The sequence below is a fragment of the Ammodytes marinus genome, assembly GCF_949987685.1.
Source record: "Ammodytes marinus genome assembly, chromosome: 9".
Taxonomy (NCBI): Eukaryota; Metazoa; Chordata; class Actinopteri; order Uranoscopiformes; family Ammodytidae; genus Ammodytes; species Ammodytes marinus.
This window is the reverse complement of record NC_137213.1, coordinates 11,513,348-11,527,039: the sequence shown is the minus strand read 5'-3', so window position 1 is coordinate 11,527,039 and position 13,692 is coordinate 11,513,348. Positions and strand designations below refer to the sequence as shown.

Genomic DNA, 13,692 nt, shown 5'->3' with positions numbered 1-13,692 from the left:
TAAACATCCCTCTGTCACTGACCAGTGTGGAATATTTCCTTTCCCGAGGCTGTCAAAAAAAAACGTATTATGATAATAAAAAATAAAGATAACTGGAGAAAGAGCCAAAAAGTTGGCCTGCTATTTTATAAATTATGAATAACATTCTTGTACTTAGCCTTCGCAAGGTGAGAGCAAGAATGGAGATGAGGTGTAGGTTGTGGGGGCTGTGGATGCATATTATTTGCTCTTGGAAAATGGGGATAATAGGGCAGTATTTATAAATATTCCATTCTCAGTCATGATTCATGGATCCGCTTATTGCAGAGGCTCCCAGAGAGGGGCCTGGGGGAGCCACATGGATAATGGCTGGAAGGGCTCCTCAGGAAAACGAGGAATAGTTTAATTCCACTGTTATAATTAGGTAGTGTAGCGTTTTAGTTAGTAGGCCTATCTTTTTTTACCCTGGGTTCTCACATGTCATATCTCCTACTACGTCAATAAACTATTCTTCCAAAATCACCTTCAACATGTTTAAAATCGTGAGAAATTTAAGTTATTTGTACCTGTCTTTAAAAATAAAAAATAAATATTGACGTCCCCTTGTTAGACTATGTGTCTGGTGCATGTTATTGGGCCTGAGGGGCAAGAATGACTGGACACAGCAGCGGCGAGCGAGTGTAACCGAGTGAATCCGAAAAATCCTGCTGGCCGACTTGTGTGTGTTTCTCTCTCTTCCAACAGAGGCAGAAAGAAGCGTGACTGTGAAGGGAGAAACGTAACAACTCCCCACCTTCCACAGCTCCTTCTGTGGTGGGGGACTAGGCTACTGTGTGTGTGCATGGTGGTGCAGACTTGGAGCTCACGAATTAACTTGGAAGAGACGGGGACATTTACTTTTGTAGAAGAGGGAGAGAAAACATTTGGTCGTCGCCTAGATAGCGTCTCGTATGCAGGCAGGCACCGACACTGAACACTTGAGCGAAGCTGACGTTAACCCGTTAGCAGCGAGACACGGGAGCTGCCACGAATAGATCCAGTCTACTCTCCACGACCCCGGTCTGTGCGTCGGCCGACCGGGATAGGACCTCGTGCTCCTCCGCAAGTGGACAACTATCTATTACTTATTTACCACCACGGTTTGGCTCTAACTCTTTTGTTTTGTGGCTTTGAGTTTTACACGAAGTGGAATTGCTCCAAACTGAAGACGGGACTAAACGTAGCGAGCGGTTCAGAGAAGGAGAGAAATGCCAACGGCGGTGACAAAGAGGAGATTCAGTAAGTGCACCGTTATCTTTCTTCAATGTCCCCCCATTGAACTTGAGCGTCTCAACGTTGAGCCTTTGGTAATTGCTATTCGTATGTTTGTTCGGCATGCTTTATTCTCTGTAAGCACTTTTAAAAACGCTTTTTAAAAGGTGTTGCGTTCAGGGTTTATTAGTGTAAGTCAGCTCCGTCTGGTAAATTCGGTCTTAAAGGCTAACGCCAGACAGCCACGCACACAGTGTGTTGCTGTTGTCTTCTTTTAAGTCATGCTAACTGTGAATGTTTAGCTAACAACTTTTTATTTGCAATGCCGAATAATAAGTCTGTTTGAAAGAGCCTCGCGGACATTCTCGGTCCTCGTTTGAACAAAATTATCCACACAGACATTGAGGTGAATGGGGAAAGACGCAGCACACCATTCGTCTCTCGTCATTTGTTTCACAAGTGATTTTTTGAGAAACCTGCTCAGACTAGTTGGCAATAAACTGAGCACATGTACTTTTCCGCGAGCAAATTGGCGTCTGTGCTGCGATGAAAGCTTTTATCAAACAGAAAATCTCTCGTTAATCGGTAATGGAATTATAAATAGGAAGAGGAGGTGGACTGTGGGGCGTGAGCCTGTCGTCACCCTGCTTTGATTACATTTTTTGTCTTAATTGCAAAGTAAGGATTAGCTCCCATGTTTAAAACATGCCATGCCATAACACAAGGTGTCATAGCTCCCCCCAAACCTGGCTTTTTCACTTATTGTGTGCGCGTTCGTGTGTGCGCGCGTGCAAGAGCGCCGGGGCATGTCATCGAGGACCCCCCCCCCCCACTCCCCCCCTTCCAGCATGTGAACATTTTTTCTTTCTTCTCGTTATCATTAAAACGGACAAGCGTTTGTGTCCCGTGTATGCCTATTAGTTGCATAAAGCCCCTGTATGTCATTCATCTGCCCTCAAAATTTTACTATTGCTGCAGAGGACAGCTGGCTCCGGAGACAGGGCTTGAATGATGCCATGCATTTGCCTCTAGCTGCTCAGGCAAAAGCATGTACATTTAATCCATTGGAGAACTCAATTAACAGGTGCATCACACTTCATGTACTAGCCTCAAGCTGTCTTCAGATCTTGAACATATCAGAAATAAGGGGAGAGCGTACACCGCTACGTGGATCTACAGAAAGATTCTCAGCATTGCATCAAGCCCCCGAAGCACTGCCCTGTTTGGTTTATTTAAAGAAAGGATTGGATGCAATTTTTTTTGCGGGGTGAGTGACACGCCGAAGTAGCCTCATGGCCATCCCGTATATCAATACAGGAATCCGATTACAGCGGTCACAGACACAATGCAGAGAGACCATAACCACGAGCCATACTGTAGTGTAACAGGATGATACAGGGTGGGTTAGTTTCTTGGAATTGCATCAGAGGCTTTCTGCAACTGAATCCTATACAGGGCCCTGCTTCATGTTTGGGTTTCTCACATTCAGCTCCAGTAGGCTGAAAAGAAAGTGATGTGGGGGAATTTCTATTCTAGATTCAGGGTTACTTGATAGCCCACTTTAAGACATTATGGCTTTTGCATGTGGGCTATTCCAACGACGCGGGAGAAATACAGTACATGCCGATTAGTGGGGGGACTCACTATAATTCCTTTCATAAAGCAGATGGCTCTCTGGTGCACCGTTTGGATCTGGGATTCACAGTTCCCTGTAGCTTTCTATTGGATAGATATTTTATCATTTGAACCTGTGCTGACAGTGCTGTGAGGTGCCATGCTGCTGAAGCATTAAGGTTTTCTTCAATCATGTCGGCTAGGTGTTGTAGGGGGAAACTGCAAGGTCTCTTTACTGTGGTACTCCTCGCTTATTTTTCCCCCATTCATTCTGTCTTTGTGTGGAGCGCGAAAGCTTTTCTACTTTGATATGTATCATGGTTTGAGCACTGCTGTGTATTTGCTGAACATTGACTCACCCCTGGATGCTATAAGGCCTGATTCATACTGCTTATACTAGTCCCAGCCACCTCAAAACAAAAACAAAAAGACTTACAAGATTGATGTATTATTTGACCTAATCCTCGTGACTTCTGAGAGATTACAGGGTTTCCTACAATGGATCAATTCATGGCTTTTTTCTTTTGTCTTGTCTTGCCAGAAGAGTCAACAGTTCGTTTTTTGTCTCTGTTGTTTTTTTGTTTTTTCAAAGAGTGCCTGTGAAAGAGCCTAGCCCAGGCCGTTAACTGGTGACGTCATCTACTAGGCACACATATTGTCAAAAGCTAGGCTTGTAACCATGTCAACTCTAATGTTTGTATTGTGGCATGATTTATGGCGAAAATAACTCAAGTTGATTAACATTTTTCATCCTATTTTTTTCACCATAAATTATAGTATTATAGAAAAAATATAACCAAAAAGATTGACTAAGAGGAGCATCAACAATTCCAACGCTAGGGGGCTCGAGATCAATAAAATATCCGAAGACGGAGTTTGCAGACGTCATGGATCATGGGATAGCTCAAACAAAACACTACAATACAACAAACAACAATACAATGCTATGAAGCTATTACTTCTTCCTTTTCTTTTGCGGGCGGATGTGGAGTGACTTCCTCCCTCGTATGTAAAATGTATTAAAATTTATAATTTCTCTGATTTTGAATATTAATGGCAACATACAATATCTGATGTTTGAGGTACACAACGCGATATACAGCTGTGTATCTGGCAGTGCTACCCTTACATTTGATGTATTTGTTGACCTGGGTACATCCTTGGCCTTGTTTGCGCATTGTGTGTGGTGGTCAGGGGCTAGTAGCCAGAGCATCTGCTTCAGCTTCCTCCTATGCCGGTGCTCCCTAGCAGGGGCCGGGCCGAATGGCACTGTTAAAGATAAGCAGCTCCTCTGCGACCACACACTGGAAAAAACCACTAGGCACAACCTCTCCCTGCTGACGCTTTCTCATGCTTTCCATATGGTAAAATCCTGGTAATTTCAGGGCGCTGGAGTTGTAATGACAGGTTATACCCATAGTGTGTTGGCCTGTGGTGGGCGGGATCAGCATTTCTCGGGTTTATAGGGGATTATAACTGCTCCGAGATGCCTCACTGGCCCATCGTCAGGGCGTTGGCACAGACAGACCAAATAACTCTTTTTAACCAGGAATACTGGTTCAAACTGGTTGTGATGGGACTCTTTGGTATGGGGGTTACAAGAACCAGAATATAACCTTGTGTTATCATTCAACAATGCAGATCAGGTTGGTCACTTGGTAAGTTTGAGGAGTCAGCATTAGCCACACAGATGTGAAGTGTGCTGATTTTCTGCGTCAGACATCAGGATGGTGTACCCTTACATCTGTAGGACGCCGCAAGCAACTGCTATTGTCCTGTTTAGTATCCCATCCCCACATAGAGACACGGTGCTCTTAGTAGCATGCTTGGTGGATTTTTAACAATGCTTGTTCCTTAACGTCAGCGGCGTACAGAGGCAACGAGTGATTTACTACTCTGTCTGCGAGGGTAATGTAGGGAGCAATTTGACTGCTGATTGAAACCAGGTCTCCCATTTCAGAGTCCACTGGTGGCATTATAAACCATTTACACCGATGTTTTACAGGGCACCCCTGCAATGGGGGAAAGTGGAAACAGACACACGGTCTAAAAATGGCCTGGGCTACCACCAGAGGCCTATTTTTATCCATTCCATGTGCGATTCGTTATTTTTACTTCAAAGTATGTTAGTGTTGCCGAGTGAAGTAGTGAATATTGATGCCACTGAAAGGTCAAGTGTTGACCAGTTCTGTTTTTCATTTAGAGCAGACCTCCTAGATATAGGTTCTACATCTGCTTTGGATTATGCAGCCTTTTCTTTTCGTGGTAGAGCGTTTTCCTCCAGCCATTCCATGCAGCAGCATTGCACTTGTTCTTTATCAACATGTTAGAAGGCAGCCATTACATATTATGGACCAAGCACGCAACCACAATTATAATATTTTTACTAAAACTTAATAGAGACACAACTCATTACAAAGTCAAAGCACTGGTGGGGTGCAAAGGCAGCTGCCTCCTTAGAAGAATACTAAGTGCAAAGACTAACGAGGATGTTGGAATTTGATGGTTGAACTTTATAGGATGTCAGTATTCTGTTAATGCAACTGATAATGACTGAAACTCAATACTAGCTGCAGTTGCGTCTCAGTAGATCCGAAGCCTTTCAGCAAAGATAATTGACTATGACTGTATTGTGAAGCAACCACAGGATGTGTTTAATTACAGTCATTAGTGGTGCCTCACCTTCATTCCCTTTTTAGAAAACAGTAATCAAGTAAATCCGCATTTGGATATTCAGGGTTTCAAGTCCTCAGTGTATTACTTGTTGATAGCTCAAACATATCACTGTTTTTTATGTTGTTAAGAGATTTTCTGATATGGGAAAAGGTACTTTTATGTGGAATACTGTGGAATAGAATCCTAACAATGTCCAGTGAGTTGCATAACCAAGTCTGTTAGTGCGATGTAGAAACTGTTCATCTGCTGTCCCTGTGATCTCAGATGGTCCCAGATGGCTTTGCATTGTCACCACACAGGCCGTCCAATTATAACTTTTAACCATGAAACAGATCAAAGTAGATTGCTTACAGGTGTTTTAATTTTAATTCATGTTAGCAATAGGTTACCTGCATTATGTAGTGGAGAATTTCACTTTTGTAGGATCATGCTTATTGCAGCTGTAAATGGTTACATAGTTGATATTTTGTGATGTTGCTGTGTGTGATAATGTTTGGAGTGATTATTCTTCATCCTATTATTGTCAGGGATCGCAGGTGCTTTTAAAAGTTAAATACACATAACAGTGTTTTTAGCCAATAGCATTGCTAGCTCAACCATGTGGAACTAATTATTGTTTGTGTACAAACATAGTATTAACAGGTGTGTGTGTCTGTGTGTGTGTGTGTGTGTGTGTGTGTGTGTGTGTGTGTGTGTGCTTCATGAGTCAGGTTATTACTCATAACATACTTCCTGGGATTGTGGGAAAAACTTTTTCCATCATTGTAATACAGTACAGTGGGTGTGACCAATACATGCAGTGAAATGCCTCTTGAATAAAAATTAAAAATAGACCCAATCAATGAATTGATTAGTCGCTAAACAAAGAAAATAATGATTTGGTGCTTCCAGCTTCTTAAAAATAAGGATTTTCTGCCTTTCTATTTGAATATTTGGGGGTTTTGGATTGATGCTCGAACAGAGAGAGAGAGAGAGAGAGAGAGAGAGAGAGATTTGAATTGATTGGTCTGACCTTATAGCAATTTGCATGAGGACATTGTACAGATCTTCTGTGTAGACTTATGATAACCTGCCATTTTTAGTTATAAATAATACATTGCACAATTTAGTATCACTCAATGCAGTGCACTTGATCTGATAAATGTGATGAATAAAACATTTGACTGCAATTTACTCGATATCTGTCAAACAAAACGACGGTGTGGCTGTTCAGCTGAAGTGATGTTTTGACACCCCATTGCTGTTTTTGTTGTATTGTAGAGAGCTGCTTTGGTTTTTGTGTAATGTAGCTGAGAAAAAACACTCAAAATGGGACCAAACTCCATTGTTTAATTTGGCGCTCTTGAAAATAATGCTATTATACTTTCATAAAGTTGAGTGTCATAGTAGATTGAAAATGGAAAAATATGAGACTCATTCTCAGGCAGTCCATATTTTGGCAGAGTTGAAAGTATATGAAATTGTGATGCCACCCTGTAATGCATCAAATCCTGCTGTGAATTTTATGAATCATTAGAGCCCAAATAGCTTCATGTCCCACAGTTGCTGCACTGGTTATTACATCTTTTGTTTGAGATCCTAACAGATTCTGTATGGTGGCTCATCCTGGGTTATATAGCACAGTACACACTTTTTATCACATCTTGTGGTATTGGTAAAATGTACCATGTAGTTGACAGGAACATGTGACTCGCATCATGCAAGACCTCAGTGCCTCGGCTGTACATTTGCCCAGTCAGCAGAAGTGCACAGACGACACACTCTTTCTGCTGGCTGGTGTCATTCGTTTCACTTGTCATTGTCAACCTATTCTTCCCAGGTTCTCATCTAATTAGAACACACACACACGCACTAACACACACACACACACACACACACACACACACACACACACACACACACACACACACACACACACACACACACACACACACACACACACACACACACACACACACACACACACACGCACACATAGGCTGTACCAGAATTGATATAGAACATTGTGTGAAGGGCAAACAGTCAGCCGTCTTATCAGGCTGGACCTAAATGGCACATACTTCAAAAATGGAAGACGTGACAAACTCACATGTACACATTGTAACCTTCTTACTACTGTAAGTAGATTACAATGTTGACAGCAACGAACAATGAGCCAGTTTTGACATGTTTTGAACATGACCTGGATTGTCATGTTTCATCAACAGTTCTTTATATTAGCCGTGCAGGCAAGCAAATCTATCCTTTGAGAGATGGAAAACATGTTCTACACTGTCTTTTTTATTCACTTTTGACAGTTAAATGCTGTAACACCATTGCCTAACTGAAAGCGGATAGAAACATTTGACAGTCATAAAGCTATTCTTTATTTATGTCAGAAAACAATTCGTGACTTTGCATTTTTTTCATTTGCATGCTGTCTCATTGGGAGGATGTCAGCACTTTCGCTGTGGTTTCTCTCTAAAAGCTTCTCTCCTCATGGGAATCTCTTTCCAAACCATTACCAGTTTTGGCAAGAATAGTGTTATACAAACACACAGAGATTTAGTCAGCATGTTTTTGCACCTGAAAGTGCACACACAATCTCTGTTAAGATAAGGGATTAGAAATCAGACACCAGGACACTCCACCAAGTTGTTTTTAGCTTATGGAAGCAGTGAAGAGATAGTTCAAGACTGACAGTTAGAACCACAGCCCTTTTAGGAAAGGGCTGATGTTATGGCATTTGCATCAAGATAAGCCGAATGCAATTTCTGTGTATTTAACCAAAAATTCAGCAAACTGACCATGTGTTGATTGCAGTGGGGAAGACACACAGGAACCCTCATTGCCACTGTCTGGGCGTGTTGAAGCACAACAGTGAATGGCAGAAAAGTGCATGCCTTGCACTCCGTCTGCCCCGCTGATCCGGCAGATGGATAGGATTTTAGGGAGGGGAGGGTGGGGCGCGTTGGCAGTGAGGGACGGAGATGACAGCTCTTCGTCCAGGCAGAGCTACCGAGGGCCTTGGCCTACTGTGTCCTCCTGACAGAGCCTTGATGCCATCATACACCATTAGTGTTGACAGCATGTCATCATGTCACACTGGAGCTCATGGTCAAGTAAAAACAGTAAATAAAGGTAGCATACCTAGAAATGAACAGGATTTTGCTAATGCCAGTCTAAAGATGTCTTCCCTTTTTTATATATTTTACATTATAGCTCAACTCTTACATACGAGCTGTACAAATGATGCTTCATTTTAAATGATTTCCCGTGCTGCCCTAATGCTGTGATGGCCCGTGGCCTTTGCTTTGAGCATAGACCATCTAGCGAGCCTCCACAGCTAGAGTTAATGATGTTTTTCAAGTCCGCCTGATTTGATTAAACCCGAATATATGACACAAGTGAAGACAAGTGACCCTAATAAAAGCCATGCAATGTAATAATTCAATGACTAAATTAAGGGCTGAACAACTTTAAAGAGTGCGTGTTCCCACAACAAGGCTGAAATTGCACAAATCTGACTGCAAATAATTTAATTTTAGGGCTTTAGCTTGTGCTTGTCAAATGTTTCAAAATGTGGAGTGTTGTAAGGACAAACTGTAAAGAAGCCTTTCATACATCTTTGAGTTCTGTGCTATTAATAAGTGATAGTTTTAAATTGTAAAGATTTGAGGTTAACACAGACAAATCTGCCATCAACATGCATGTCTTCGTTTTGATAGCATTAATGAATAAACAATATAGAAGTCAAGCCAGTGTGTTACTACTACAATTAATTACATGCTGTTTTAAGTTTAGAAAATAACAGATAAGGTTGAAGTTTGTAATGCTTTCCATAACAGACTGGTTTTGCTGTTTCACTGTTTTATCTCGGCTCTAGTAAATGAAGTCACAGGGAAGGGAGAAGCATTGGGACTTTTGAACTTGCTTTTTAATGGAATGTCTTCGCAGTGACCGGAATGATAAGTTGTTTCCTGTATCCAGTTTCCAGTTTATATATAAATATGGGCTATGATAATATAAATGACCCAATACATGGTTGTACATTAACAGCATTCATCAGATCCACAATAAGTACGTTTCAAGGTTACACACTCTAGTGCAGAGCTGAAATCACGTAGAATTGTCCTAACTGTAGTCGGAAACTATGGAATATCACAGCACAAGGTTACAGAGTGGCTTAGGTAGTGGAGGGAGGGGAACTCATTTGGCTGTAGTAAATGGAATTTATTGTATATTTAATGTTTGTGGACACTGGATAAAAGGCTGCTTTCCATTTCAACAAGGACTTTAGGTTATTTTCCACTGCAGTAGGCTACATCGATGTGTGTGGTAGATCATTTTTATTTATGTTTATATTCATTTTGACAGAACCACAAGCAAATAACTTTCACTGAAAAGGCTTAAATACTACATATCATAGCGTTTACAGCCTAAGCTAATTTGCTTTTTTTTTGTTATTATTATTATTTGCAAAAATGAAGTTGTATTGAAAGAAAATACATTAAGAATGCCATACACAATACATTGTACAACACAGAGACATACATATAAAATGTGCATTAAAATAAATGTACCATGAAGGGACATCAAATCCTAAGGGATGATACTTGATCATCCATGACTAGATGCCAGATAAGACTCAGAGACTTGGATTTAGAGTGATCCCTTTTGATCCATTTGAAGTTATGCGGATAAGGAGCTCCATTTATTGAGCCCCTAAAGGTATAAAGTGGACAATTATAAAGCATCTTTTGAGGATACTTACATCAAATATTTGAGAGTCTAACTACTTCTTCTCATAATGATATGTTTTGATAAGGATCCCTTAAATAAGTAAAATACATTGTCCCTACTCCTGGATAATGTACTGAGGACATTTCAGTTGAAAACTTACTTCCCCCCTCACTTACTATGGATGCAGTTACTATGAGCTTTGAAATAAAGTACTTATCCTTAAGGTGTTTGGCAATATTGCATTCCTACTGAGCAGATCAACAGTGGTTTATTGTATAGGAGGCATTGCAACCTCCACCGCCCGGTGGTTATTGTCAGCACTGATTCATATGGGCTTCTTAACTTGATTTTTGGAACTCATAGTTTAAACATTTTTCCTTCACTGCCACCCTTTTGCTTCTGCTTACCAGAGAGTCAACTGAACCCTATGGAGACAAAGAGGTGAGATCGCTGCCGCAGTTCCTCTAAAAGGCCAGTGATTCATGAGGCTGGCTCTCCTGTCCCTGGGGCTCCGAGGAATAGCTAGCATTATATTTTGCAAATGGGTTTGAAAATACTTTTGGCCAGGTTGACCAGGGCACTGATATAATGTGTAACTCAAGATGCGCTGTATGGTTAAGCTCTCTTTTCCAGTGTATAGGTATGAGCCCCCTGCACCACTGCATGCACTGACCTCACACACACACACACACACACACACACACACACACACACACACACACACACACACACTCACATACATGTAGCCCACACATCCCCTCTTCAGTGATCACAATCTTCAGTTTGAAGTTTATTCTTGCCATTTATTTTTATAAGAGAAAAAGAATGCGCTCACTGACATATATGGGTTCTAGAGTGAAATAAATGTTCTATGGTCCTTAATATGTCAAGCTCAAGGATAAGCAGTTTGTCTACTTTTATCTTTCTTTGTCAAAGCTTATATAGATAGATATGAAGAACTTTATCCTTGATTTGAAGTAGGAACCATTGTCAGAGAAATAGAGATCGCCTTTGTAAAAAATGTTTTTAATCTTGAATCTGAAGAGAAAACTCTTCTCTGAAATGGTGTGCAGTGTTGTTAAGCCTTTCTGGATAGTTGAGTTTAAAGGAAGGCTGCTGATTGCTGTGTGTGTCTTTCTCCCTAACAAGCTTTATATCCATGTCTGAGCTTGGGAGCCTCCCAGCAAACTCTGAATTTCTATTTTCAGCCAGGTAATATCGCCTATAAGATTTGAGATAATTGATTGACAATTGACATCTGAACATTTTTGAAAAGGCTTGAATCATTTGATATGGTGTGGGTTTATTCAAAGCCTTCAATTTACCACAAAGCAATTAACATGGCAAACAGCATCTGAGCCCCTCAGAAGGACTGAGAATTGTTTCTAGATCTCTTTAAGTCGTAAATACTCCTGTCGGATTCCCACGCTGGTTCCTCTGCATTACACGGATGCTTCACACGCAAGCAGGCATCGGACTCATTATTACGTCAATGTGGATTACTAACTGACAGAGTGTAAGTCCTAGTCATGACAGAATAACCAGTATTTGATCACATCAAGCATGTCCTTTCCTATGATTGTGTGCCTTCTCTAATCAGAGTAGCAGGGACTGGCAGAACCAGAGGGCGGGAAAGTCAGACTGCAAACAAGGCTTGCACAAACCGGATTTGACTTACTTTGTGATGCGTTAAAAATGCAAACCGACAGGGAATGTTTCAGCCAACATCACCTGCTACTACTTTTACTGTCCTGCCCCATTAGAAAATTCCCCCTCCTGTCTCACCATTGTTGCGTAACATCTCCATAGAGGCAGATAAGAAGCTCACTTTTCTTCTCTCCAAAGAGCACCTGGTACTCTCTAGAGAGGATCAGCAGCTATTGGTTTTAATGAGTGAGATATAAAGTTCTTATGTCCACATGGTGTCTGTCAACGCTATCATGCATCTTTTAAACCTCCCGCGGCCTCACACGCACCCCCCATTGGAAAATCACCTTTTCTTCAGCTGGATGTTAATGTTTAATGGTGTACTTACTAGTGGATTATTTAAAAGGCTATGTGTCAGACAGATCTTTATCTGGCAGCTTGACTCGGACTCACTGGGCTTCCTGTGTCTGCATGTTGATGAGCTTGTTTTTCTCCCCTTCCCCTGGCTTTGCTGTGTAGTCTTCTGTGCTAACCCACCTCATGTGATTTGGACCAAGTTAGAGAAAATCCCAGGAAATGGTGAATCCTTTTCTCGTCCGAAATGGAAGTGAATGGGCCAATATATTTTGCGCTTGGTATGGAGATTTTGATGATATTCTTCCTTTTTGTGAACATTGCTAACAGCGTGATAGATTTTGAATCATGTGGCTCTACATAGGAGTCCTTAACCCCTTTTGTTCCTGAAAGCTTGTCTGTTGGACATGTTAGTGCATCGTAGGCTTTTGAAATGGGGAAGTCTTTATCAACAAAGGGAAACGTCATGACCTGTCCACCAAGCTTACAAGATGGGATATATTTAAAAAGCCCAATATGATATTTCAGCAGCCTTATCTTGCCTTTTATTGTGGTGTTTTCATAGTGTGTAGTGACTGTCAGGACGCCAGGCCTAGTTTATATCCAGCTCTTTGTTCTAAAAACTTAAATAAGGCAAGTACAATTGCTGCTTTATAGCAAGACTTACCAATGCTATGCAAAATTGGGCAATTAATGTATTTCTCACTTTTGCTTGTCTTATCTACGATTTAATACCTGCACAAAGCCAAGAGATTTGGATCTTATCGGAAGGTACACACAAGCGTACTTTCTGTCAAAGGAAGCACCACAGCCAAACAACCAAGCATCAAAGAAACATCTATAAAGTATGGAAATATGCAAGACTAGTTGAATTGAAAAATGAATTGGGGTTCTAATTTAAGCCGTCTGAGGTAAACTTTGGATCTTATCTGATAGGAAAAGTAAGGAATACGGTAAGACATTAACAGCAACTGTCATATGCTATTTAAAAAAAGGATATCAAGCAGATACACTACACCTAGAGAAATAATTTGTACAATGTTTAACATTTCTAAAAATAAATATGTATACTGAATGATTCCATACTTTGATGATGATGCTATTTGAATATTTTGGAGGTTTTTATGGCAGATGATATCAGGCGATGCTCATACCTTCTACCTTTTATTTTGATCATCAGTCCACTAGTCACTGAATTATATTAATTATACAACTTCACATTGCACATACTGTGTGAGATCAGTAAAGCATTTTTTTAAACAGCTTTGACAGCTGCATAGGTCTGCACTGACACCCTGTAGCCATTATTACTGATTTGCTTTGATTTGGACAGGCTTTCTTTATCACTCCCACCACCGCAAACACAATTTTTCAGTTCAGTTTTCAGTAAAGAGAACAAAACCCCCCCTTCTACAGCTCTACTGTCCTTGCTTGCCATGACAATAATTT

The 13,692-nt window shown here is 40.9% G+C and overlaps 1 protein-coding gene across 10 annotated transcripts in view; it reads left to right on the top strand.

Moving 5' to 3' along the window:
- The first annotated feature begins 795 nt into the window (after window positions 1-795).
- Window positions 796-13,692, top strand: part of ptprfb (protein tyrosine phosphatase receptor type Fb) — a 167,921-nt gene continuing 155,024 nt past the window's right edge. For all 10 annotated transcript variants that reach the window (XM_080034566.1, XM_080034565.1, XM_080034573.1 and 7 more), the window contains exon 1: window positions 796-1,257. The gene's annotated coding sequence lies outside the window, so the exon portion shown is untranslated. The remainder of the gene's footprint in view (window positions 1,258-13,692) is intronic.